Raw genomic sequence first — 23783 nt, 5'->3', positions numbered from 1 at the left:
CTTGAATTATGCTGGAAAGTGAGGAATGGCATTCATTCATTGTTCTACTCATGATTTCTTGCTTTGGCAGGAATCAGAATCCATTTCAAAATACTAGGTGCCTCAGCTATGCCTGATTATTATTTATGTAAAATTATTTCACATGTTCTATACCAAGAACAACAAAAAAAAAAATTGTAGAATCACAGAATACACTGAATAAGAAGGGACCCACCAGAATCATCAAGACCAGCTTCTGGCTCTGCACAGGTGAGCCCATCCATGCCATCCTGTGCCTGAGAGCATTGTCCAAACACTTCTTGTACTCTGTCAGGCTGATGCTGTGACCACTGCCCTGGGGGGTTTATTCCAGTGCCCAGCCACCCTCCGGGTTAAAACTTTTTCCTTATCAGGAAATCAACTTCCCCTGACTCAGCTTGATGTTGTTTCCTCGAGTCCTGTCACTGATGACAAGAGAAAAGAGATCAGTGTCTGTCCCTCCTCTTCCCCTCACAAGGAAGTTGTAACTGCAGTGAGGTCTCCCCTCTGTCTCCTCTTCTCCATTCTCAAGTGATCTCAGCCACTTCTCATAAGGATTCCTCTCCAGACCCTTCACCATCCTCACGGCCCTCCTTTGGACACTCTGTAATAGCTGAACGTCTTTTTTATGTTGTGGTTCCCAAAACTGCTCCCAGCACTGGAGGTGAGGCTGTCCCATTGCAGAGCAGAGGAGGACAATCCCCTCCCTTGCCTGGCTGCTGATGCTGTACCTGAATCCCCCAGGACAGGGCTGGCCCTCCTGGCTGGCTCATGTCCAACTTGCCATTGACCAGGACCCCCAGGTCCCCTTCCCCATCAATGCTTTCCAGCCTGTCCTTCCCCAGTCTGTCTGTACACCCAGGGCTGCCCCATCCCAGGTGCAGAACCCAGCCCTTTCCCTGGTTGTACTTCATGTGGTTGGTGATTGCCCATCCCCCTAATTTGTTGAGGTCTCTCTGCAGGGCCTCTCTGCCTGGGAGGGAATTGACAGCTCATCCAAATTTAGTTTTGTTGAGAAACTTCCTCAGTATTCCTTCAAGTCCTGCACCCAAGGATGCTGAAGAGAGCCAGGCTGAGGATGGAGCCCAGTGGGACCCCAGCAGTGGCAGGTCCCCAGCCTGATGTCCCTCCATTCACTGTCACCTTTGTGCCTGGCCCGGGAGCCCGTTGCTCATCCACTGTGTAACTCGGTTATCCAGCTGGGAGCTGGACATTTTATCTCTTGTCAGAGAAGTATCAAAAGCTCTCCTGAAGTCCTAAAAGATGACATCTGCTGGCTTTCCTAGATGAGCTAGAGGAGTTACCTTGTCCTAGAAGAAAATCAGTTCCAACAAGAAGGACTTTGCCCTCATGAAGCCATGCTGACTGTCACCTATGACTGCATTGTTCACCAGGTGCTTTTCACTGCCAACCAGAATAAACTTTTCCATTATTTTACTGGGCATTCAAGTGAGACTGATAAAAAATACTTCTTATTGTAATATTTATTTATTTATCTATAGATCTAAATTATTTGAATTATATATTATAGAATTTTTTGTTATACTGTATGAAAGCATAAATTATTGAAAAGTGTATCAAAACAGATACACTTGTTTCTTGATACCCCTTCAAGATTTGAGATCTAAGCAGCTCACTGTCACTCAGATCTCTGGGATATTCAGATGTAACACTGCTACAAGTCCATCTCTGCTTTTCTCAGTGTTTGCACTGCATATAGACACTGGAGTGCCTATCTGCTGTGTACCTGCAGTCATGATTTATAAATAAGAGTTTATAACAAACTGTTCCTGTGTTCTTCATACAAGAACTGAAATACACATGAAACATGAGTTCTTCAAGGATGTCATGCAGTCGGCTTGTTTCTAGTGAGGCTATTCTAAATCTAATGTAGTGAAACAGCAAGGTTAAAGCACCAGTATATTTAACTTTATTTATAGCAATGCAGCTGTACTAGTTCAAGGCATTTTATTTTTCCAAGTAAGCTTTTGCATAATGCTCTGCCTTTCTTGTTCAAATGAAGAAAAAAAAGGGAAATTGGCAACGTATGAAAGGAAGAAAGCAGACATAAGAAACACATTCCTGACATGGATCCACAGTGACACAATGAAGACTCGAGTCTGGGAATTCACCGAAGTCTGGACATATTTGGAAGAAAATGAGGAAGTCACTTGCAGAGATCTCTCTCAAAGACAGCTATTTTCAGTGGAGTTCTAGATCTCCTTGAAATGTCATTCATCAAACCAACTCCAGACTGCAGATCCAAGCTCTGGTGCTTAGAGGGTGCAGCCTCCCCTGAGCTATGGTGTTTTGCCATTATAACTGAGATATATCACCTTTCACTACCTAAATAAGCTGAAATCATGGCTTCACTCCTACAAACCAGTGAGGCACACTGAGCATTGTTTTATGCCAGCATGCATAAGAAATTCCATTTTGCATTAAATTAGATATTAACTGATAGCAAGCAATTATTTATACTGCTACATTGAAAATGTCTGTAGGAAGAGCACATGCAATTTGTGTTTTCAAGCTTAACTCTGTCTCCTGACTGATGGTGGTTTGATTTCTGAAGCTGTGTGATGCATAAATTCTAGGCAATTATTAAGTCATTTAAGATGCAGGCAGATTTAGATCGACTTAGAGACATCTTCTATATATTTAGACACCATTTATACAGATGACAAAGGGTCACATCTTAAGGATGTTGGCAATTTATGAGATCTCAGGATCTGTCCTAAGAATCACATGGGTTTTTTTGTATTTATTAGTGGTTCCCTGTCATTTGGCCACCGACCATCTGATGGCAAGGATCACATCCACAGGCACAACTCTTTGTACCATCAAGCATTTTCTTGGCTGTGTAAGTGTAAGTGATTACCACATCACAGCATGGGAATTGCTGCACTAAATTACATTTTAGATCCTGAAATTATATGCCAACTAACACTGGAAGAGACAACATGGGTGCCTGAGTCTGCTTCTACATAGTCTAAGGCAAATATATTGCTGTCACTAAGGCCAGAGGTTCATAAGGAAATAATTTCTGCAGAGTAAAAACAAAATATAGGTTTTTAAATAATAACAGTCAGTCTTACATACCTTAAAACCAATAAATGTTTAGTACTAGGAGAGATTTTACTGTTTTCACCACATACTAACACCTCAGCACTAAACCTGAATTACAATTAAGAGACTGAGATGAAATGGAAAAAGATAGGCTTAAGGCAGAAAGACTTACAGACCTTAGCAATGAATTTCTAAATCTCTAAACACAAATTTTTTGAAATTGCAGTGATAACTTTTTATTGGAAACTCTCCTGTGCTGCTTTTACATTTTATCATGGTAGCACCAACACAAGTGCACTTGGGATGTATTTATGGTCCTGGACTCAAGCCTGACGTGTGTTTGGCCCAGCCTTTGCAAAACTGCCTGGATTTCCCCACACACTCACACCAAGAGAAAGGTTTTCCACTCTCAGAATCTGAGACTGCAGTGGTACTAGGGCATGACTCCCATGATGTTAAAATAGTGGTGGGGTTAATTTATAGAATAACACAGTCCACACTGGGTAATTCCCATGCTGTCCCTCACAGGACATCACCACGTGTCACGCCTGGGGCTGGCACCACGAGCTGCCTGCCCAGCCAGCATGGATCAGGTGCTGTGGGAATGAGGCTGGGAGCAGTGGCAGGACACTCATCCTCCCTGGGCAGCCACTGGGACTGAGGCTCCCTGCCCAGGGCCCTGCACCCAAGCAGGGGCTGCCAAATGCCCTTTTCTACCAGGGTCCATGCCCAGCAACTCCCTCCCTCCTCCTGCAGCCTCAGAGGGGTGTTTACATCACACTGCACAAACCCTGCCCCTGCTACCCAGCCAGGGCAGCAACCTCCCCTGTCAGCTCAATCAGAGAAGCAGATGGCCTGAGGGCACCTCTGCAGATTTTGCCAGGTAATTGCCCGTTCAGAGAGCACCCCTGAGCAGGAAGATGAGCTCCTTCAGACTCAACACCACCATGAGAGTAACACAGAGCATAACCAGGCACATTTATTTATTTATTTATTTATTTAATAAGTGGGTTCATGCTGAACATTATGAAGTTGTCCAGTGAAAGTATCAACCTAGTCAGATCTCCACAAATATATCCACAAAGTGAACATGACAGTGTTCAAGCAATATTGCAATAAATAAATAAATAAATAAATTTTTATAGAAATGAAGCCTCCAAAGCAACAACAAAACAAAATCTCTCCCATCTCCCATCCCTACTCCACACCCTTCTCCAAGTTGTTTAAGGCATAGATTGCCACCTACCATGATTTCTTTTTTGGGTATATTACCACAGCCCCAGTTCTGCCCTCTAGCAATGGATTTATTAGTATCTCTGTGGCATAATTTAGCCAAAAAAGTGAAATTATGTACATATTTTATATGCTTCAGTAGATGTTTAAATATGTTGATCTAATTTTTCCCTTTAGTTTATTTAGCATATAAATTGTCTCTTTTTAGTGTTATGAATATTTTATCTCTTCCAAAAAAATGGTAGAAGTTATAGGTCAAGAACAGATTTTTCCATAATACTGCTCTGATATTAAGCTATTGTGACTGGTAAATTAAAAACCATATTTACTGCCCTAACATTAAAGTACCTGGGAGAAAAACTGCATTGTGGGTTGATCCAGTTCAGGAGAACCAAAGTCAAAGGAAAACCAGAGTATCTACTTTACCCATCAGGGAACTGTGTAAATATGACTCAAAACTAGTTTGCCCCATGGTGTCAGACACAGCAAAATACAAAGCCTTCCTCGTGTGCACATTTTAACTCTTTTCACAGCCACAGCAAGTGGAAGAGGAGTGTTCCCAAGAGGTAAATGTGTGCAGCCTCGCTGGCTGCTGTTGCCAGCCCAGAAGAAGTGAGCAGCAGTTCTCTGAACTGGGGAGAGCAGGACGTAATGAGTGTGAGCTGCAGGAAGCCTGTGGAGGTAATGGCCACTCCTGCTCTGGCTGTTACACAGCTGTGAAACCCTTGTATCCAGTTTCCAAATGACCAAATAATACACAATCTTAGGGAAGTGTTCATGTTTTTCTTAGCTTTTCTTTTTTGTGGTTTCACTTGTTAGAAACATGAAAGTTGTTATTACAATGTGACCAGACATCCATGCACCTTTTATGACTTTTCAGAGCCACAGCCATCTGATATGGGGATCAAACCCATTTGATATCAGCCTCATTTCAAAATGTAATTAACATTGCAACTCCCAAGAGAAACAAATGCATTTTTCTGAAGAAAGGCAGACAGCATTAAATCAAAGAACAGATTCTCCCACAGTCAGGGGTGGGAGAATGACCACTCCTACCAGTGCATAAGAGAGTGAATTATGAAGACCTTACATTTTTGAAACGCATAGCATTATGAGTGTTAACACAAATGGGAAAAAAATCCTCACCGAAGCCAAATGCAATGCTGATCATGTATTCAGAAGTTTTTGGAGGAATATCAAATCTAACTCCATATTCCTAATGAATACAAAAAGGATGATTCTTCACAGTTGGCAGGCTGGTGTGAGCCATATAACAGAAATTTGTGGCTGTACTCGCTCTGGAGTTAGAACTAGGGCTATCGAAATGATGGATGGTAAGGGGTATTTTACAGTACCTTCTGCAAACCTGCTTACATTTTGCATGTAAGTCCATTTCTCTGCAGTGTGCTGGGAGAGCAGCAGATCTAAATGCTCTCAGTTATAAATGTCAGCTTCAAACCACTCAGGTGGGATCGACAGCACTAAACTGGATTAAAAACAGCCCACATGAGAACAGAATCAGACCCAGCAGTTACAAAACAGCTATATTAGAAGACAGTTAGCTGTTTCCATAGAAATGGAAATATGGATTCAATCCCTTCAGATCAGAGCTCTGAACGAAGCAGGAATAACCAAACTGTTTGTAAACGTGTCATGTCAGACAGAAATCTCGGGTAAAAGTGCAGACTTATAGTGCTTGTAAAGCTAATGTAAGTAATGCTCCTAATACAAAGCCAGGGAAAACGCAGGCCCCAGTGTCTCCGGGCAGCCTTGCTCTGGGGAAGGAGGAGAGCTCGAAGGCAACTGCGCATTACTGATCACGGTGATAGCTCCGTCCTTACCGGGGCAGAGCAGGTTACAGCGCTCACACCTAGCGGCGCTTACCCCACCATCCATCTCCTGCGGCGGGGGCGGCTCCCAGGCGCAGCCGGCACCAGGACGCGGTGCCAGCAGATGGCACTCGGAATGCTCGGCAGCGCAGCGACCTCCCCGCCAGCGACACGGGGGTCAAGAGCGGCAGCTGAACCGCTAGAAATACTGCCACGCAGAAACGTCCGTGGGATATGGGCCGGGACACGCCCTCGCCAGGCACGGATCGCCCCCAGGTGTGGGAATGCCTCGCTCGGTGCCCCGCAGCGGTCGGGTGCCAGCAGCGGCACTGGTGAGCCCGGCCAAGCTTCCAGAGCTGGGTTTTAAATCCCGAAATTACCCTGACTGGGCGTGCAGAGCTCCAGCAAACTGCCCAAGCAGCGACTAAAGGGAGCTTCGAAGAGTGAGTGAGGAGAATAAGGGGGAATTGTGAGTGCAGAAGACCCCGGAGCTGCAATCGCTGCGAGGGAGGCTGAAGCCCCCGGAGCGGGGAGGCGATGATAACGCCCCGGCAGCCAGAGCCGTGTCTGGCCTTTCGGGGGAGAGCCACAGCTCTACGTCTGACCATTCCTCTTCAACACTAGCGAAAACCAATTAGCAGACACTTTTCTTTCGAACGTAATCCCAGTCTTGGGCTTTTCATTAGTTTGGGAGAGCGCTGGCAACTCCCACATCAGCAAGAATTTCCCGATTGCTTTCAGAAACGCTGCTTGCTGCATTCCTCCGAGAAATGCCTTCCCATTTGCAGAGCATAAACAAGCACAGACATGGGCGAGACTTTCTGAAACCCTTTGCAGCGCCGTTAAATGGATACTCCTCCACATGCCTTTATTTCTAAGGATGAACTTTGACTTCTCTGCTTCTAGCAGCACTTTTTAAAGGTTTTTTTTGGTGAGAGTTGGTGTTAAAATGAAAAGAGGAAAGTGGATAAAGGAAAAAAGAGCAAAATATAAGTAAAACAAAAAAATTGACATATCCTGGGGAGGACTGAAAAGAAATAAATAAATATTTTTGGGGAACTGTTTTGCATGAATTTATTCTTAATTTCCAGTATATCCTCCTGCCCACTTTAATTTCACTAGGCCTTTTAATAATCTTTGAGCATAATGGGAGGTTTCAGACCCTTATTCCCTATTTACAGCATTTTGTCCTCCAAGTCAGCCTACAGTACTTGCAACTGCTTAGCAGATGTTTGTGTTCTTGGTAGGAAGTCACTGATGTGCCTTGTTCTTTATTAGGAATGGCTGATTTTGCTAGGCTGAAACTATTGATGGCAATAACAAAAATATAGGAAAAAATTCTTACATATCCCAAATACAAATTTCACTATTTTAAGAATAAAACCTTCTATCAAAAGTATCTTTATTCCAATTAAGATGTTCTAGGTTTGTGTTCTGATTCTTCAAAAATTGCCCTGTATTTTCGGTTCAGTCAGTCACTATACCAATGCCCTAAACCATCGTTATATATGGAGACATCAGTAATTTTAAAACTTTTTATTTAAATATTTCTCTATTGAGGTAAACAGAGATACAGAGTTAAAGATCTTGAAATACTATGCAGAAGTTTTCCACACAGAGAGCTCTCGGAAATAATGAAACAATTGAACATTTTACACACACATTTGCAACACTGTTTCACAGAACAGTAACTTGGTTACTATGTCATAAATATCTTATTATCTCTGCTTACTTGGACAGAAAAACTAGGGAGAAAATCCTATTTCTGAACCACCAATGGAAAAATATGGGGCTACATCAATGCTTAAAAAAATTATTTGAAAAGCCCAAAGCTTTTTTGAAAGTAAATGATTAGTTCTTGAAAAATTTTGCACATTTAGATACAGACATAAAAGCTGGAAAAGTACAGAATTCCCTAATCTCCCTGATTATGCTTCCTTTAAGTAACTGCTCATTAAAATAATTTCATGCATGTCATCCTATCATAAGTGAAAATTAGACTGACTGTTCAAAAAAGAAATAAATAAATTGGGAGAACATAATTTCCCCTCCTTTCTAACATCCACCCACTCATCCAGTTTTTTTTAAGGGAATATTTCTTTTTTCTTTCCTACACCTTCAGACCTCTCCTAAGTCTTCCAACAGTGGCCTGATTTGTCCATCATGTGACATACAAAACCACCTGGGAAAGTTTTGCAGCTACTGATAAACTCAGTTAGATCTCAGCTGCTACTCTCACTGTGAACAGTTTTGGGTGGGGTGTGGTCATTCCTCCCTGTGGCCCCCGTTCAGCTCCATGCCTAGCCCTTGTTGAAAATCATGAACTAGGTTTCCAACACCTTTTCCCTACAAACAGTTCTAGTAGCAAAACTTACCCCACCTTTAGGTCCCCAGAATGAAACGCTGATGAAGACACCTTCCTCTTACCTTAGCCAGCACAGTGCTTGTGTGATCAGCAAGAACAAAAGGTCAGTTTTCTAGCTAGAGCTTTCAACCTGCCACGTTTCCCATGTGAATGCATTTAAACACAAGTTACTAGAACTTCTCAGTCCTTTAAGCTGCTCCACTGTGCGTGACATACAGAAATAGCCACTTGATGACACCAAAGACAGAGATTATGTGGGATATTACATAGACATTACAAACATAAGGGTGATTGACTCCTACTGGAAAGTTACATAAATTTCAGCCCTTGCTCCAAGGACTATTTAATCAGGCAGCACAATGCTCCATGTGAGCTCCTTGGGATCTTACTGTGGGGTAAAATGTCATCCCTCCTCTCCCTCAAATACATTTAGTTATGTAGTTTTTGACAAATAAAAAAGCTGCAATATGAGAAAGGCAGGTGCCATATCGTCAGGCTGCCAAAGGAAGTTGACCACTGGATTTTTACTTACTGAATGGAGATTAACCATTAGATGGTGGAAAAAATAGCTATAAAACATGGTTTGTGCACATAAATGTCCTTTCCAACAATTTAACACTGGACATAAGAATGCTGTAAAAATTTTACACTCATATTGAAGACACCAATGGATCTCTTTCCTGGGCACAATCTATACACAGATGGACATTAATTATCAATGTAGAATTTACACTTAGCCAGGTTTATAGTTCCAAGTTTCCCCTGACTACTCAAAATCAAATTTGCAACACCATAACTCTGCAAGACCCAATTCCTTCTGGAGTCCTACATCTGAAACCAGTGCAGTGCATCTTTGAAAGATGCTACCCAGATCCAGCACTGATCAGTCAATCGTTCTCTTCTGCAGGAGGTTTTAGAAATCAAGGTGACAATTTACTATCCTAACTGGGGACTTTGGACTCCACTTCTTTAATCTGCATGAAAAGTGCCACCACAGCCACTATCTGCAGGTTCTGAAGTTCTTACATATTTTACGAAGTATATAGATAGAGATGTTTTTCTCCCCAATTAAGTTTTCCTATTCCCATGGTTTCCAAATGACACTTTAAATGAACAGTAGCTGATTTTGGTAGCTGTTTTACAGAAATACAGCATTTGGAGCCTTGCCCACACAACAGCAAAGTTTTATGGGTATTAAGAAAAGCAGAATTTATATTTCTAAAGAATTATGTCAATGCTTTCTGCAGCTACTGAAGTGGATTTGTCTGAAGATAGCTGTTACATAAATTCATTTTAATATTTGGAGTACCCATACAAACAAGGACACAAAATATAGCCATACTTCACCTAAATATGTCCATTTATGCAAGAATATAGCACAAGAATAAAGGAATAATATTCAGTAAGTTTAATTTTCAAAGCATTTTACTACTTCTAACAAAACCCGAGTCCTGCCTCACCATTGCTTTTTCCATGCTGTTTCTGGCATCTCTCACTGTGCTGCAGCTGCTCCCTAAATGAAAACCCTCTTCCCACCATGGGAGTCCACCCTGCTCCTGCTGACTGAGTTTGTGCCCCTCTGCAGATGTTCCTGAGACACCCTTGGCTCAACCATGCAATTGTGGGTGCTGGTAGGGCCCTCCTGTGTGAGATCTACTGAGCAGGGAAAGATCTCCCTTCTCTGAAGTTACCCAAAAGTTCAGAAGGCTCTTGGAGCCCCAGAGACAAGTGATTACACCCACTCCTTGTCTGTTGGCAGCTCAGCTATTCCTCTGAGCCTTGTCAAAGATGCCTCAGAGGAGTCTGGATAGGGTGGATTTCACTGAGCAGACTCAGCTTTTTAGCTCACTATTAAAGAAAGCTCCAGACACCAAAATTATTTTAGCACCTATTCATTCAAGAAGGAAAAATGAACACCACCACCACCTTACAAAAATGGTTCTGAACCATGTATCCAACACTTCAGAGAAGACAGGAGACACATAGTAAGGAAATCAAATCCACACTCCCATAAAATATCAATCTGCATCTCTTTTATTCATCGGATTATCACGTTCCATTATAAACATCATGCCATATGTCAAAGTACAGTTTGGTCACGTTTGCATGAACACATTTGTTAAAAGACTCTGGAAATAATCATAAATTATTGAAGTATTATAATGACTTGTATTTGGACACCACAGTAAAGATTTATTCTAAATAATAATTATGTTTTCTCACTTTTTTGTATGTCAGTAATTCAATTGTCATCCTTGGGAAACAGGATAATTTCTAATTCACTATAAAAAGCTGTTTACTATGACAGATATATTACTATTTCTAAGTTTATAAAATAAAATATGATTGTCATTCCAAATCAGTTTTAAGATAATTCCCTCTCAAATCAGGGCTTGGATAGATTTACATTAATTTTTTTCCAAAAAGGGATCTCTAAAGATGCAGGAATTTTCAAGCAGTTGCATCTGATTAAATATGCCATGTACAGAGAAGGAATAGCAAAGATTAAGACAAGGAAAAAATAGAGAAGATTACAATTTCCATGACTTTCCTCTTAGCTTTCTAACTAAATCCTGTCTAACGTAGAGAGCAGTTTGTTTTAACTTCCATCTACTACTCTGCAAATTATTTTTATGTCCTGTTACATAAGTACATCTTGAGTACAATAATGCTTTAGAGGGATAATAAATAAAGAGCAACATAATAAAGGATGTTACACTGCAAAGAGCAGTGCACAGGGACAGCACTCTGTCCAGCTGATTCTTTCCCAAGTGTGTAGCCCACAAATTCAGAAATACATCATTTAAGTTTAAGCACTTGAGCATCAGATTTTCATTACTGTTCTAATAAAATGGAATAATAGATTGATAGTTCACTGTGCTAGTTGCAAATTCATCTGCACTTGTAAATTCAGCCAGGTAAGGTGAACCTAAATCTAGGAAATGTAAGAAAATAATTATTTTAGAACTCTTCTGAAGAAAATATGGGAGAGCCTGAGAAAATGTTGCGAACCCTGTAGATAAAGCAACTTTTAAATAATTCTGAATACCTCAAATATAATTACAAATCCTCTTCTACCCTTTGACTTCTTCAAGGCCATAACAACATCATTTTCTGAGTCTACATAACTATGCAGGGCACTGCTCCTAGAATCACCTGCAGGAATTTTGTACTTCTTTAATGAGCTATGTCCGTAAAGAAATTGCTTATTTGTTTAAAGTTCAAAGCATATTTAAAAATCTGCACATTCAGGGTCTAAATCCATTTGCATTATAGAATAGAATCACATAATTCATTTAGTTTGGAAAATACCTCAAGGATCATTGAGCCCAACTGTTAACATAGCCCTACCAACTCCACCATTAAACCATATCTCTAAGTGCAACACCTACACATCTTTTAAATATCCCCTCCAGGGATGGTGACTCCACTGCTCCACTGAGCAGCCTGTTCAAGTGCTTGACAACTGCTTCATAGAAGAAATTTCTCCTAAATCTAAACCTTCTCTGGCCCAACTTGAGGCCATTTCCCTTGTCCTGTCATTTCTTACCTCAGAGAAGAGTCTGACCCCCAGCTTGCTACAACCTCCTTCCAGGTAGTTGTAGAGTGATAAGGTCCCCTCTGAACTTTCTTTTCTCCAGGCTGAACAACCCTGACTCCCTCAGATTTTCCAGAGGCTTCATCAGCTCTGTTGCCATTCTCTGGACTCACTCCAGAAATGTCCTTAGAGATCCCTTTTTGAAAAAAAAAAAAATGCAAACCTTGCCAAGCCCTGACTTGAGAGGGAATTACCTTAACAATGTCCCCCTTAATGTCCTCCCTTAGTGAGAGGCCCAAAACTGAGCACAGGATTTGAGATGTGGCCTCACCAGTGTCAAGTACAGGAGGACAATCAGTGCCCTGGTCCTGCTGGCCACAGTGATGCTGATACAAGTCCAGGTGCCACTGGCCTTCTTGGCCCCGTGGGCACAGCTGGCTCATGCTCAGCTGCTGTTGACCAGCACCTGCAGGTCCTTTTCCACCAAACAGCTTTGCAGCCACTCTGCCCCAGCCTGGGGTTGTTGTGGCCAAAGTGCAGCGCTCACCCTTGCCACACAATTGACCTCAGCCCATCAATCCTGCCAGATCCCTCTGCAGAGACATCCTGCCAGATCCCTCTGCAGAGACATCCTGCCCTCCAGCAGATCATTACTGCCACTCAGCTTGGTGTCATCTTCAAACTCATGGAGGGAACACTTGATCTCCTTGTCCAGATCATTGATAATAATATTAAACAGGACTGGCCCCAGTACTGAGTTCTGGGGAACACCACTGGGGTTATCAAGGATCACCAAGTCCAACTTAAGTGGATTACTCATATGAGAATTTTCCCACAACATTGGTGTTATTACACAATACTCTAACCAACTTTTGGGAAAAAGAAATCCCCAACCCAAATGTAAAATAAAACAAAAGTATGAATATACTTTCATTTTACCCAAGTATTGGCTCATTGACTAATTTAGAAGTTTAAGATAACAAGGAACTGTTGCAGTACCTTTTATGCTAACTAATAATGGTCAATTAAATTCGATTTACCACCAACAAGATACTATTATATAAATGGCTAATTTTATTCACTAATTTAGTCTGGTTTAGTAGATGCACCAATTATTTTTATTTGTTAGCCCAAATAAGGGCATTTAAGAATGCTTGTTCCTATTACAAGAAAAGTGAGCTGCACAGTGAGGGACAGAGCCACCATGCAGTCCTACACTTTGTTAAGTTCTGATGGTCAGGAGGCAAGACTGTAGAGTACAATATTTGTCCTGCAGTCTTAGAAGAAGGGATAATTATTGTGCTTTCTGTGTTAAATCATCTAGAAGCATGGAATATATATTGAAAAAAAAAAATCCAAGTCCCTAAAAGAGTTTACAAATCTGGATTCCAGCCAGACACAACAGTGAGTGAAGCAAGCAGATGGGAGAATAAGGGCTAGGATAAGGAGCAAGTTTCTCCTGCTAAGTAGTAGTCACAGCATAACACCTGCCTACTGCCATCCTCTTATCACTGCAGAAAGCCAAGTGTTAGTAGTAACAAACACTGTCAAGTGCCATGCTTTTGCAAAAAGGAGTGAGCTCCCAAAGTGTAAGCACTCATAGCAGTCAAAATCCCTGCTAGAGTCACAATTGCTAGATTCATAAAAAGCGCCTGTAATTCAGAATAAAAAATACAAGCAGCTGCATTCCTTGTAAAAAATTTATGTTGCCTTCTAAATATCCAGAAATTATCCTAGAAAATAATCCACTTTTCAAATGACAAACTAGTCTTATAACTACTCAATGATAACATATAAATGTCAAAGTAAAGGTAAACTGTGGGATTTATGCACGTATAGTAGAATACTGAAGTTCAAAATAAATCATTAAGAACAGAAATTCAAGTTTATTTTAACTCTTTTTCACACTAGGATCAAAGTGATTCTCTTAATATTCACACAGACTTTGTTTTGATAATTAATTATAACATATGTATATGCAAACCAATTCAATGGAGTTTAATGCCATCATATTTACACCTAGAAGAAGTGTAAATTACTTTACTTGTTCTTTTTGGCTGGAATAGACTTGCTATTTCTAAATCAAAAAATTGACTTATTTCCCTTAAATGTACAGAAAACAAACCTTGAAAAGGTTCAATTTTGACCTATTTTTTATCTGTCTGGATATTGCTCTCTAAGAAATAAGGTGACTTCTTGCTCCCTTGCAATGACTAAAAACATGTTCTTCAGGGAGACTTCTGTAAAAGATGCTGAAAAGTCTAGTCTGATTCTCTCTTTGATGTGGACCTTTCTTTCTAACAATAAACTGCCTAGCTTGAGAAGCCAGTTTCAAAATTAATATATTTCAGATTTTTTAAAGTTACAATCCAAAAGCAACAACTTTCAATTTATTTTTTTTTATGTACAGAAATAATTTTTTAAAAACTGATTACCTTTATTTCTTTTGAAGGCAATGCTAAGATGATGGACCTCAGTAGAAGCCAAGGTACAACAGTGTGCAGATCTGCTTTAGGAAGAATATTGCATAGATAAAATCTGCAGGTGGAAACTTGTGTACTTCCTGAGAGAAGGGCATCCTGAGGTTACTGAATACCAAAACTGAAGGAGCAATATCAGGAAAACAATTAAGTACTTCAGAAAATAATATTGCTAATTGAGTAGGTCAGACGTTTTCTGCAGGGAAACAGCTGCCAGTGCAGCAGTCATTTTTTAAGAGCAAGTAGCAAGGATAAAAGATTTGTTCCAATGACACTTAAAAATGCATACCTGAAAATTAAATCACTCAATAAATGCAGCACTGTGTGGGTCCCACTGAAAATTTGGTTTCACCTGAAGAAAAGGAAAAAAATAATTCATTATTAGCTCATCTCTGTAGGATACAGCAATATTTTCCTCTGTTTCCAGCACTCCTTTCTAAAGTGTACCCCACAAGAGATAAAATCCTGTCAAATGAGCAATTTGTCATTTTCTCTCACCCCTGGGAAAAATCAGTTTCAGCCTGAGACAAGCTGAACTGAGACGAATTGCACCTATTTAGTATTGTAGGAATGCCAATATATAAACCCAGTAAATACATTATTAATTCATTCAGGGCTCCTAGGTTTGTAAATTAAGAGGGTTATTAATCTGGGTTTGGAAGAAGTGTCTTAATAGTGTCAATTAATTTTTAAATTGAATTGCTTACTAAGAGCTTAACCTTCAGGTCAAGAGGTGCTCAGAAGCCAATTTAATATAAAAGTCAAGGGGACAATTGCTATGAAGGAGTGCTGCTCAATCTAATAATTGCAGAACTGGTCTCCATCCACAACAATATTCATACAACTTTATGGTAAAGATGATGTGGCTCAATGAACAGCTGTGTCAGAAGACTCCAGTGACTTGGGTCTGGTTGGCACACAGCCACGCAGCATTACTGATTTGTTAGATTAAACACAACCTCTGAGGTCACCAAGTCCAACCCAATGCCCAGAGCAGGGTCAAGTACAGCTCAGGGTTGAGCCCTGTTGGATCTTCGAAGCGTACAGTGAGTAAATCTCGCAGCAGAGCTAATTCTAGTCTTCAGTCATCCCCAACATCTATTGTATGCTCAGAAAGTGATCTTAGAACCATGTGATCTTGCCTGCTTTTACCCCTGTTATCCATGACATCTGTATTAAAAGCTGTTCAGAGCATAAATCCTAACGTATGATGTAAATACATGGGACAAAGCTCATAGTGATGGTAGGAGTCCTATGAGAATTGCAAGTAATTGTATCTGACAAGAAGTTCATTGAATTTAAATTCTAAAGTGAAAACAAGACACATCCAAAACCAATATACATCACAAAGTCTTCAGGAAGTAATTTAATTCTTTTAAAAGTTCTTTCCAATTAGAATAGTTCTTTCTTCCTCTCTATTTTTAAAACCTTTTTTTAAATACATCTCAGCACTGGTGTTAGCCTCCTTATTTACCTATGGTATGGTCATTATTCCACTACTTCATTATTAACCTTGGGGTGAAAAAGAATGGAGTGAAGGACTGCAGCAGCAGAACTGTGGATTAGAGTCACCAGTGCCTACATCATTAACTTACAGGGACAAAAGAGCAAGTGTTACTGCCTTCACACACAACAACACAGGCACTGGCTGCGACAGAAAAAAACAAGATATACAAATAAAGAATCCTTATGAAAAAACAAATATCATGTTGGTATGAAGGTTATGAGATCTCCAACGTTATTTAGATAGAATAAAACTAACAAACCTGTTCTTGAATAAAGCCTCCAAGACTAATTAAATAATCTGTAGAAAATTGCAAAAATAATCTAATTGCCCATACAGTGTTTCTTCATCATGTTTCTATCTGCACAGTGACTGAAAACATTTTTTCATTTGGTTAGTGATAAAAAAATTCAACACCTAGCAAACACAGTCTTTCTTTCATTTCCAGCTATCATATAACAAGGCAATGATAAAGTACAGTATCTTTTCCTCTCAGCTCAAGGAAATGCATTTCCAAAGTCAAAATAAGAATAGTGTGACTTCTGAAATTTTTAAAATCCATTTTTATATGCTATGTGTTTAACATAAATCTCTCAACTGAGTGCAGTAAGGGCTGACTTGCACCTGCCTTGCTTCAAGAGGGTGAGCATGTTTCCTTCTTCAAATTCAGTGGAGGTGACTATCTGAGCATTTTCCCCAGGAAAAGCTGGATTTCTACTCAAGTATCAAGTATTCCTGGAGACTGTGGCCTTGACCTACAATTTACAGGAACAAAAACCTTGAATTGAAGTCTTGATTGAGGGTTCTGTCTTCAAATGATTAGATTTAGGTCATTACATCAGTTGAAGCTTTTTTCCCCCCCTGAAAACGTCATTCAAGAACAGCATCAGTGACCTGACAGTGCAGTGCAGTCCCATCAGTGAGCTGCTGTTGATGGAAGCACCTGTGCAGAAATGTTCTTATTGAGAACGATGCACAGCCAGCAGTGTGACAGAGCATGGAGCCAGATTCTGAGAATAACACCACAACTGCACAAGAACATAGTTCAGCTTCCTTGAGAGCACTTTTGTTTATCATCCTAAAACACAGCAAAGCCCATCTTGAGCTTTTAAGCATGCGTGGGCCAATTCCAGAACTACATAAACAAAATTGCATAAAACCTCAGGGTGTGCAAATGCCCTTATGTCACATCTGGAGCACACACACTCTGGTTGTGGGGCAGAGAAAAATGGCTTTAGGTTTACCCTAGTATTCAAGTTTTTGAGTATTTACATTACTCTGAAATTAAGCTCTGATAATTCAAAACCATTTTTGTCACTTACCTCAGTGTGATTATACATTTACATTAAGATATCTCCATCACCAGATAATCTTGCAATACAACCAGCTGGTGAAAGCAACCCAAATGTTTCTGCACTTGTGAAAAACATAGACAGCAGGGAGTGAAGAGTAGCTGGATCCTGATCAGACAAGGGATACCCTGTCCTTCAGCTGTCATGAGGCAGCACAAATCAGGAACTCTGTTGAATTTAAAAGTGTTGTAGAGCAATGGAAATCAGACATCATCTTCACCAGCTGAATTCATTAAAGCTTCAGGCTTACTAAGGGAAAAACACTGAGAATTTGGCCAGTTGGGTGCTTAAGCACCACTTGCACCAAAGTGCTAAATTGACTCATTTCTTTCCTGCTCAGTTTGGCTCATACATGGCCTCTGAGCAGTGACAAGCATTGGGTGAGTTTCTGCAGGTATTATAATAAATTCATTTTCTCCAAACTCCTCATTGCACCATGCTTTAGTATTTATGGAAATGTATCTACAAAACATGCAACCTCTTAAAAATTTCCATGGTGATGTCTGTGTGAATACTTCTAACTTCAGAAGTATTTGTTAATTTTCATGACAAAAAGGCTTTGCAATCATATTAAGGGCTAGAATTTTGACATGGAAAAGTTATTCCTCTCAAAGAGATGAGAGAGACGTGCAAATAAGGTTCTGAATGGACATGCTGTCACAATTTTACATGGAACATCAACAATACATCCCTAGAATAATATGCTTTCATTTTATCTTTTATAAATTCATAAAATATTCATCTCCTTTCCCAGCCATGCTGTGAGATCAATCTCAGCAGCACTTTTAGTTCATATGAAATGTAAAATGAAACCGATTATAAACATGAAAGAGGAAAGTCTAATTTTGTCTAATCCAAGGGAAATGAAAATAAAGCAAGGAAGAAAGAATTCAGAGAACAGGTCCACGGTAGTTTGCTAATCTAAGATATCATCACATACCAGAAATAACCAAATTTTTATGGATATTTAAATGGTGAAGTAGATCACTGAACACTAAATATTGAAATGGGGAAATGAAGAGACTAGATACAGGATAACTTTGACTAGCAAGTGCACAAACTGGTGCCGTGGTGGTAGAGAAGTCATCAATTCAAACCCAGGCTCTTACTGAGCCACTTTATCTGCTATTTCTCAGAATACCAACCACCACTCAGCAGCAGTAATTCACAGAGAGCCTCACACTTCTTGTTCATTTCACTGTAAGAGATACTTGTAGGCTTGCTATCTTTCTACTGTCAGGACAAATTTAAAGGATTATTTTCTGATAGCGTGTTGTGTGCAGTTTTGTTTCTGTCTTATTCTGTCTTCTACTATGGATATTTACTGGGATGCAATTTAAACTTGCATTGCTGTAGGAAGAGGCTATCATTTGTTTATTTCAATGGCTCTTTTCAAATTTATTTTGACAGACTGTCTCCACAACTTTGTCCCTGGGGAAGTTTTTGACCTCCAACAAATTTTCTATGTCTCACCTTAATCAACTCATGGGCAGCCAGCAAGAGCAGCATGGGAAGTATACAATACCAAAATATAATAGTGAAAGAGAAAAGTAACTGGGAAAGATCACATTTAAAACAAAAGCCAATACAGAGATGAGCAGGAGAGAACAAAATGTTTCCTGCAATCTTACAAACCTGTTGTAAACAATACTATTTATATGATCTTCAGTCTTTGATTTTTCTCTGCTCCCAAAAGTTGCCTTTATCTTTCAGTACAGCCACAGAGACTATTTTCTTCCCATGTAGAAGTGATCACACTTGCCCTCTGCAAGAGCTATTGCCAAAACAGGAATCCTCCAATGGGTTGAGACAGTTGAGTATTACCCATTATTTTCCATTTTTGCTAGATTTATGATTTACAAAATGTTGAAGTTTAAAATTAAATAACAAATTATTTTGAAGCACTGATGGCCAAGACTATGGAACATTTTGATCTAGGACAAATAAAAGCCCAACCAAGCACGTGCAATAAGTTTTTTTTTTTTTTTTGCTCTGTAGTACAATAAAACAAGTACTTTTTATCAATCTTGAGAATTTGGAGGACTTGGGGAAAAAAATTTTTAGATAAATAGCCTGAAGTTTTAGCCTTTCTAAAGCAAGTGTTCTCAAAAGCTGAAGCCAGGAAATGGGAAAAGATTATACTAGAAATAACTCTAGGCTCATACTAATAAAACTAAGACTCATAGAAGACATGTGTGACTGTAGTAAATGTGGTAACAAATTTCTAGTGGTTTTTTGGTGAAATTTGCAGCTGAGAAGGTTAGGAATTTTTTGCTTTTATCCAAAGAAATAAAGGACTTGGCATTTTCACAGAATCCCAAGGAGAACATTCAGAACTCCAAGAAGAAATCAACTAAGACACTCTGGAGCAACTCTGATGGGAAGATTATCTGTTACAAACTTTTAAGGTAACTAAAGGTATAGGGAAAATACTTGTGATTTTGGATTTAGTCATCTGAATTTCTGGTCCTAGATGAATACATGTCCTGTGATGAATCTATACTGTAGGGTTGAGAAGCTTATTTAAGAATAGCTGTTGGGTAGCTGACATGCTAAATAGAAAACTAGAGAAAAGAGGAATTATGCCCATACTAAAATGGAAAAAATAAGAGAGCAATATCATGTAGTTATCATCCAGTCACACAGGAAGCATATGCTGCAGAAGGAAATTTAATGTCTTCTGAGTTCAAGTCCAACATTACAAACACAATTACAAGGCAGAGAACTCCATTCCTGCATAAATAATAGAAGGTAATGGATGTATTTTCTTTTTATCCTCTTTGGCATGTGCAATACATCATTTTCTGTTTGAAGAATTCACTTATCCAAAAACATGGCATACTGAAAATAAAACCAGAATTCAGTTACTTTTTACTGAATCTGTAATGTTACAGTAGGAAGGATTCCTTTTCAGCTACCAAATATAATTATTTATGAAGTCTCACGCTTCAGCTTACTCATGTGCTCAACTTTATTCCCAAATGTACAGTGACTTACTGGTTCCTGTGTTTACAGGCTCAGATTTAAAGGAATCATAAAGGCATTTGTGTTGTTTGGTGAATGTGTTTCATTATGTGCAGTTGTTACTTTTGCTCACAGGAAATCCCTTGTGTTAGATACCCTTACATCCACACTCAGGACCAGCTCACAGGCCCTCCTGGGATGAACCAATGGAAGGGACTAACAGAAAGATCTTGGCAAATCACAAAGTCCTTTTCAGGCTCTTCAGGGGTCAGACAGTAAATCTGCTCACTCACTTCTTCAGCCACATGCTGGGACGCTTGCTCTGTCAGAGACAACAATAATCTGGTTGTACAGATACTCCTCTACCTCTAAATTAATTTATTTTAATTTGTAAAAATTAAACAAAATTACCTGATATGGTGCAAAGCAAACTATGCATTTCTGGTATTACTGCCCTAGGCTCAAAGCACATAAGCCAGTTACGACATTGTGGCAAAATTTTACTCATAGTCAGCTCAAAACTCTAAAATCTTGTGGCTCCTGTAAGAAAATGCTGCAGAGGAACACTGTGTTCTTCAGCCATCCTTCACTCTCTCCTGATCATAACAGGTATGGCCTGCCATTCTCCTCACCAAGTTTTCTTGGTCCCTGAACCTGGAAACTGCCATGCTTTCCTGACATGAGGATCAACCAACAGACAGATCTGCTCAGGGAAAAACATTAAGGCTCCTTCCATCTAATCTCCACTTCTCTACCAAACTGCAGATGCCTGTCCTAGGATCTGTCTGGCTCACATTGCTGCCCACCTTCAGAAAGTTGAAACACCAATTCCACCACCTCTGCATGGTATTATTTTAGATTAATACAACTGCAGTTAGACATGAAGGGTTTATTCAGCTGGATTTGTCCATAGCACATGTGAAATCAGAAATGTTCTACCCATTACCTACTGTTAATGTAATCTGTCTTAAAATGGTAATGAGGACTTCAAAAAACTCTGGTCAATACCTTACTAGAGACTTCTAAGAAATAGAAAAATAACGTCCACAGCATGCCCTTCCCCCATCTAGGGACATTTTCAATATTTCTTCACATATTTATTAAAAGATGCATTTTTGGCAGATGTCCTAGTGTTGTACATATATTGTGGAAAACATGGAGTTACTTAAAACTTTATTTTAATTATAAGACAAATCAACAACAGCAATACTACACTAGCAGAATGACTACAAACTCCAAATTAAGAAATGGTGACCACTTTTAAAGAGTGGACTTCAGTAGAGCAGACGACTCAGCAAAGAAGTGATTTTGGTAAAATATAGGAAGAATAACACGATGTTATTTCTTGTATTCCTCTTTTCAGCCATTTGGTTCCTACCCCATTTCTGAACTAAAAACCAAGACAAACTGAAAAGGCAGGGCCACAAAAAGACTCTGTAGGGTTACCTACTAACTCTCTTGCTCTCTTTCCAAATGCCTTAGCCTCTTTTTGTCCAGACCAGAGCCCCTGCTCCCTAGTGACAACAGGACATTCATGATGGTCTTTGGAAAAGGAAACCATTACATACATTCCAACCAGTGAAAACATTTTAGAACCTTCCAATCAAGGTACCTTTCCAGCTCCCCTCTCATCTTCAGATGTCTGTACTTATGCATCTCATGTTTCCAAATATCAGAGGTCTTGGTTTGTTTATCCTTTGAGCACACTTTTAGGTGAAGCTATTCACACATAGAGTTTTGTACTTCTGACTAGGCCCCCACAGCAAAACAGGTGAAATGACTTGCAAATACAGATGTCAGTAATTTGCCAATGTTTTCTTCCCCTCTGCATGTGTCTGTTTCACCTCTGGAACTCAAGTAATTCTGAGGGAAAATGAACTGAAGAACCCTGTTTTCCCACAGACTTATAGTGAGGCTGATAATGAGCTGTAATTGAAACTTTTCTCATTACCAAGACATTTATATGGTCTCTCAACCATGTGAATCACTGTTTAATAAGAGGCAAGTTCATGTTACAGCCTTTGGGACATTTACAGGATCTCTCAGCCCTACCCAGCTGCCTGTTTTCATGAAATAGCTTAATTATATTTGAGATAGATCTGGGTGAAACTGCCCAACAGCTTCAAAAGTTATTGGAGAAGTAAAGGAGACACAGCCAAGCACGATCACATAAAGGCCTGTTTCCATAGAAACCAAGAGGAAAAACAGTGGTACAATTTGGAAAATTTCATTGCAGAGTCACTTTAATTGAAATTTTAAAAATATCTGACCATCTTTAAATCACATGCCATAACACAAAGTACATTTCTCCTGTCTTATCCCATTCAATACCTTGTCTGCAGACCCCTGCCTTCATGTATTCCGCTCTCCTATATCCCACAGGCACAAAAACTAAGCTTCTTAAAGTCAGGATGTTGTTCCGAGTGTATTTTGTCAACCTCCACTTCAGATGAAAACTATTTTTTTAGTCAAGGCAAGTTTCCTAGAAAGACATGCCTATTGCTACACTCCATTGCTCTCACACATGTGAGGCATATGACAGAGATAAGTAAAGGGAGAGCTCACAGGAGGAGCGAGCTACAGTATCACCTGCTGAACAGTGCATCCCAGTGCTGGGGCTCCAGGGAAGGTCGGCAGGTTGGAGTGTGGGATTTTGGCTAAGGACAAGTAACAGAAGGCAACCGGTGCGAGGGCGGTGAACACTTGCTGGGTGACAGTCAGTAAATTTAATAGGAAGAACTGCCACCCCTCTCTTTGTCATATCCTCTTCAGGTGTAGCAGCCACCTGAGCCATCAGCTCTGGTCACAGCACCCAGCGTAAACAATAATGCCCATGTGCAACTCAGTAAACTGAGGTCTCCTCTCCACGGCCGTGACACGGAGATCCTCGAAGCAAACGTCCCTTGGTTTTGCAGCCACAGCCCGAAGGCCAGCTGCCTTTGGTCCTTCCTGGCCGCGAGCAGAGTTCCTGGCCGGCAGGACCCTTCCCGCTCCGCCTCGGGCAGCTCCCCCAGCGACGCGATGCCCCCGTACGGTTCGAGGCGCTGCCGCTCCCCCCGCGGCTGCAGCGCGGGGCGGCACCGGGCACTGTCCGGCCGGGGCAGGCGCTCGGCAGTGTCCGGCCGGGCCGGGGCGGTACCGGGCAGTGTGAGGCCGGGCCGGGGCGGAGCGGCGCTGGGCACTGTCCGGCTGGGGCGAGTCGGGGGCAGGCTCTGGGCAGTATCCAGCGGGGCCGAGGCGGCGCTGGGCATTGTCCGGCCGGGGCGGGGCAGGCGGCGGGGCCAGCGCCACCGCTCTCCGGAGCGCCCCCTCCCGGCCGGGGCCGCGCTGGGGCCGGGCGGGGGTCGCCGCTCTCCTTCCCGCCCGCCGAGCGCCCTCGCCCCCCCGGCCGGGCCGTTCTCCGCCTTCTGCCGGCCGTGCCAGGCAGCCTC

Source organism: Haemorhous mexicanus, chromosome 5, assembly GCF_027477595.1.
Source record: "Haemorhous mexicanus isolate bHaeMex1 chromosome 5, bHaeMex1.pri, whole genome shotgun sequence".
Classification (NCBI taxonomy): Eukaryota; Metazoa; Chordata; class Aves; order Passeriformes; family Fringillidae; genus Haemorhous; species Haemorhous mexicanus.
Note: the sequence above shows the minus strand (reverse complement) of the source record.